We start from the raw sequence: 6,000 nt of genomic DNA on the forward strand, positions 1-6,000 counted from the left end.
TGTCCTACGTTCGCAGCATTTTGTATGTTATGCTTCTCCGGCCCTGCCTTGAGGTGACGTTCCAATCCAAACCGACCAACCGATAAGCTGCTGCAACTGGACTCAGTGACGTGAAAGCCGCTTGCTCTCTTGTCCCTTTGGTGTCCCCTGGATCAGATCAGCTGGGCTGATGAACAGACACGCGGACGCCGCCGACATCATTTTACAGGATTTGCGGGGACTTAAGTCGCTGTGATTAGGAATGGAGGACGTGTCAAAGAAGCGTCGCTGTGCGCGGCCTTGAAGGATTGTGATGGGACCTGACTCGCCCACAGTTTCATAGAACCCTCCTTTGCACAAATATTAAATGAGTTGCTGAATAAGATGTGAATTTTTCTTGTTAAAAAATAAGCATGACATTTGCTAGCATGGCAACCTGATATTTGAGATCTAACTTTCCCTGTCTTTGATTTGCGAGACTCATCTCGCTGGTCCATTGATCCCCGAACCTCAGCCTGCAAAAAATGTGCAAATTGAGGGTCCCCTTCTATGCAGGTGTGCCATGCAAGTCCCTGCCCTGCAACCCTAGACTTTTTTATTTTCAAAAACCTTCACACCATCTGCAGCTCCACTGGTTCTCCAGATGTGTACAATGAGTGGAGTTCCCCCAATTCTTTGCAAAAAAAGCTTGATTTGAAATACAGACGCATGCATTGATTAAACTTCGAGTATAGTTAGTGGACAGCAGCGATTTTTTGACTGCTTTAAATTCCAGTTATGTCTGAAATTCTTCAATCACTCAGTCTGAGAGCTTGATTCTGTCGTCAGCTGCCAGTCTTCATCCCATTTGTCCCCGCAGTGAGCTGTTAGTGCGACTACGTGGCGGGCGGCCCTCCCCGTCACTTGGCTCTCGGACGCTGCACGTGCAGATGTGTGTGTCTTTGTGTTATGTGTGAGACTTCCACAAAGGGAAACCGACCTTAACGTTGTTATTAACTCTGAGACACTGAGCTGGGTGGAATGCATTTACACCTATAAGCCTCAATTCAACACTTCCCAAACAGCCCTTCCCTCCTTAATCAACACTCTGCACCTTAAAATAAGTCTGAGCTGCAAAAAAAAAAAGGTGCGTCATATTCTGGGTGACGAAAACGGATCAGTCGAAATGTGTCTTTATATTTGTCTGCATATATGTAAATGTTATATCTTTGTCTTTATCTGTTTTTAATATGTGCTTAATGCATGAACCTAAAACATTTGATTTTGCTTGACGACATTGCAAAGTGTTTAAAACCAGCTTTCATATGCAAGTTCATATGCAAGGCCCCCCCCCCCCACCCCCCCCCCCCCGTCTCCTTTAAAGTGGCCGAGGTACTGCCTGAGAACCATCATGCACTTCATTTAGCGCGTGAGCGTCAAATGCGGTTTGACCCCAGTTCACTATTTATTCCTGCGACGTGACCGTTGGTCGCCAGCAGCAGACACCGACGCGTGGGCGTGAGGGTGGAAGTTCGAGCACACACTGTCTTCTAACCCGGCACAGGTTGGAAATGGTTACTCGAGGCAGCGAAAAGGAAAGAGGGTTGAATCCCGCCCCCTGGAACATTTTTTATGGATGAGGGACCATGCTGGAGAAACAAAAGCATAAATAAATAAGCTTGGAGGAGATGAAGAGGAAGCGTGGGTATCTGGTGTGAAATTAGAGTGTGATCCATTCCTTGGACCATATCTCGTGCCCCTGTGGTGATGTTTAATGTCTAACGTTTGTTAACTCCATGATTGGAGCTACAGACACATTTGTGCTCGCGGCAAAGGATGAAAAGAAATCCAGATACATGCAGTGTTGCCGTGCCAAAATGTCTTCTCATGTGTGAGTCTTCCGGTCTGCACCAGAGACTTCCACAGCGTGATCCCGACAAGCGTTTGTTAATGAAAGCTTTCTGCGCATTACCCACAATGCCCTTTGCCTTCATGTCCTAGTCACCAGGTGAACCAAACCAGGAGCTGAGCCACGGAGGAGTCGGAGTGAACGTCTGGCAAAAATAACCGCCTGTGGTCCCATTTGCTCTCGTGCTCTTGTTTTGAAGACAAGTGGAATTTAGCGGCGAAAAACAAAGTTCATTGTGAATCTAATCTAAAGTCAGTGGGGTCGTCGTCGTTGTTGGAGTCAAAAGTCTTTAGTGCGTTTCCCGGCTGCAGAGCGAACTCGTGCTCTAGCAAAGGACCGGAAAGGCTGCGGTCCATCAGGACAAAGACCTCTTCCCCCCACTGACCCAGACATTTAAATTTAAATACTTCCTCTCAATACGTGTCCTAATGCACTGATCTGTTTATATTGTTCATTTTTGATTGTTCTTATTTTAACTTATTTTATTCTTTTTACTCTATTAGTCTCCTTTTATTGCACCATCCACCGAGACAAATTGCTGTATGTGTAACATACACAGCTTCTGATTCTGTAATCCTGCAAATTCATGCATATCCCCTTCATCACTGATCATTTGACACACACACACACACTCATCATCGAAATGATGAATATTTTTCAAAGACATGCAAGATGTATTCAGCTTTCTGTTTTTTCCTTATTTATTCTTTGATGGGTTTAGAGTGATGGCAGCTTGTGTAAATTATTGTTTCCTCTTCACATCCACATCCGCTGACCCGCTGACAGGCTTTTTTAGCCCAATATGCTCCTTCTCTGACAGCTCCAATCACATCCCTTCCTCAATGAGGGAGAATGTAGCTGCACGTGAGTCAAATATCTTTAACCCACGTCTGTTTGGGATTGTGAGGAGGTTTTCTTGGGTTTCAGCGCTGTCCAAGCAGGGTGCCTTTACTTTTAATCTGATTTGTCCGGACCGGCAATTGTTGATGCAATCACTTAAAGCGCAATGCAATTCCATTACAAAAAGGACTGGCACCTGGTCGGCCTCTCTTTAGAGATTAGCAGCCCCGCAGCGAGGATTTGGTAATGAGTTGGAGAGGATTTACCAGTGGGAATATATAATATGTGTCCCAGAGCTGTTGTTTTTTCTCCCTAAATCCTCTCAGGGCAGACCGGCCACTGGTTTGGCGAGCGCTGCCGGTTTTCCCAGTATCCCTCCGTCATCGAGCCGTGGGGAGGTCACATGCTGGAGATTACAGTAACATGAGGGGGGAGATTGTTTCTTTTACTTTAGTTCGCACTGAGTCCACATGCCATCAGCCCTTAATGCTTGCTAATTAGGAAATATCCAAGAAAACCGAGCGCAAAAAAACATTTTCAGGCATAAACGATGGGTTGTTAGCGGGCATTTTCTTGGTAAAAGTTGCAATACCACACTCAAAAATGACTTTAATACAAGTAAAGATCCTGCGCTCCAAACTTAAGTTAAAGTAATGTGCCAGTACTTTGGTTAGTACTATGTGCAGTACTGAACTAATTAAAATTCAGCAGTTAACATAAAAAATCCCACAATATGGAAGTATATTGTATTCCCTTTCTTGCAGGGGGATGAAACGATACCACACTCATGTCTGCACATAACAAACTATGCAGCAGCTGGCAGCTGGTTAGCTTAGCATAACAAATAGATAGTAGCACCTCTATAGCTCACTGATTAACATATATTTCATTTTTCATTTGCCAAGCGCAAAGAGGATGCTTTTCCAATAAAAAGGAGTAAAGGACTAAAGTACAACTCCAAATGTAGTGGCCTTCTGTACTGAAGTGCTGCGGTTATACAATATATTCATTTCAGCTGTTTATTAAGCTTTATTGCCAGCTCGGAGTGGTGTGCACAGAATCTGTCCTCCCGTGAGAGTCTTCTGCACTTTGCCCATTACTTATGGGTGCATCATGAACCATCTGTTCACTGAGTCAGGGTGTGCCAGCAGGCAACGACTCTCCAGGCTCCCAAAACAGCACCAGATAAAGAATGGCACAATGCAATTGTCTGACTGACCCTGATGTCAACGGATTGGATTTGTTAAAATACACTTAGATCCCTGCAGCATGTACTTATTCGACAACTCTACCTGGTCTTGCTCGGTTACATATGTGTGTGGTAAGCTAGCTAGCTGTAATGGCATTTGGAGTTTGTGGAACACGTGTACACTTTGAGCCATTAGCATCCAACAACTATTGGCTGTTGCGGAATAAAGTCTACACGCCCTGGGACTGTGTGTGAGTGGCACCTTGTGCTGCCCCCTCAGGCGCACTCTGGCATTGCTGCTGTTAGCATTGTTAGCTCCGCTGGGGGCTCCGGGCTCAGCTGTCGCCGCGTTGAGGCAAAAGACATCGGGTTAGTATTTCACTTCCAGCAAGTCAATTTAAAAGTTTTAGACGCTTTGTTTAAATGTATGGCTGACGTACAGAGGAAAGTGATTCATGGCAGCTCGACTTGACACGGTCTCTGGATGTCAAGAGGCCTTCACAGGCTCCCACAGGGCTGATAAAAAGCACAAGAAGGCTTTTAGAAGGCTGCTGGGAACACACGGAGCCGATAGTCTATAAGTGTGACCCTGGGAGGCAGAGAACTCTGTGATTTGTGTCCTCAGACAACAGGAGAAAGCTTGAGAGGACGGGTTGAGGCTGTGGCAGCCATCTGCAGCGACGCCTCTCCGTCTCATCTGATCAAAGTGTCCCGAGGCTTCCCCTCTGTCACCTCTCGGCCCTCCGAAGAGTCCCCCGCCTCTGACCCCGGCTCCGACCACAGCCATGTGCTTTTTACCCGGCTGTCCTCTCATTCCGCCATTGTGAAGTGATTATAAATGGCATTTGGATAACATTTTTCCAAGGCCATCAGACAGAGAGACCAGACAGACGCGGAGCGCCTCGCCAAATAAGCTGCTTTGATTGAAAAGTCCCTTTTAAGTCCAAGTTTTATGGCAGGCATCTGTTATATGATAAAAGCTGAATGTGTCTGTTGAAAGTGAAAACCCCAGTGTTTTCATTCCTGTGACCTTTATATTATGTGCAGCTTTGCATGCTAACTTAAATAGTTGCCCACAGCTTTTATTCATTAGCAACTTATTCCAAATGCTTCTAAAAACATAAATATAATCACATTTTCATTCACCACAACATTTGTTCTGCAAAAGAGTCCAAATATTTAGCTGTGCATGAGACGTTAACCAATGCTTCAAGCTGTACACAGTTCTTGCTGAAAATCCAAAGGTGTTGTTACATTAAGTAAAATGACTCATTATGCAAAATAGCCCTTTCAGAATGAGTATATAACATCACTGAATCACAATTATTGATGCATCAAGTATTCATCACTCATCGGAATTAATTATATAAACAACTAGGTTGCTCAATACATAATAAAACAACAGTTTTTTTGGTTCATATTGTATAAATCTGCAATGTATTGAGTGTTTTCAAATCAATGGAGTTTTAAATAAGTATAAGTTCAAATACTCAAGTAAAGTGTAAGCACCTTGTATTAGTCGTGCGTACTTGAGTAAATTCCAACACTGACATGAAAGAAAACGTTGTCATGAAAAGAGTAGCGTGCAGAGAGAGACACCTGCCTATGTATTTGAATAAGACCGAAGGACAGCAGTGGGCGGCAGGAGGCAGACGCACTACACGTGCACATGAAACCGCGGCTTGCTTCTCAAAGCTGGACCGTGGCTGAGCAGGAGGCAGCTTCACAGTGTCTCCACCTGTGGTCGGGGCCGAGATGGAGGTGATTGACTGCAGGGACGTGCTCGGGTGGAGCGCAACACTCCCCCCCCCCCCCCGCCCCCCCTGACAGGAAGCCAAAAGGCCATCTGCAGGGCCTGGGCTATTGTGTGGCCTTGCATTAAGTCCCACATGGATTTACTGCCAGTCTTAAGTTAGAGGGCCATCAGGCGGTGCGGAGAACAAAAGTAGTTTTTAGTTGAGCGTGCAAATGTTCAAAAGCTGGGAAAAGAGAGAAAAAACTCATTTTCAACGAAATACTTTATTAAATAATCCACATAGTAAACGTCATCATGATGTAAAAGGAAAGTAAACAAAAACAATATAAATGAAACAGTCACATTTGC

The sequence above is a fragment of the Pungitius pungitius genome, chromosome 17, assembly GCF_949316345.1.
Source record: "Pungitius pungitius chromosome 17, fPunPun2.1, whole genome shotgun sequence".
In the NCBI taxonomy this organism is placed as follows: Eukaryota; Metazoa; Chordata; class Actinopteri; order Perciformes; family Gasterosteidae; genus Pungitius; species Pungitius pungitius.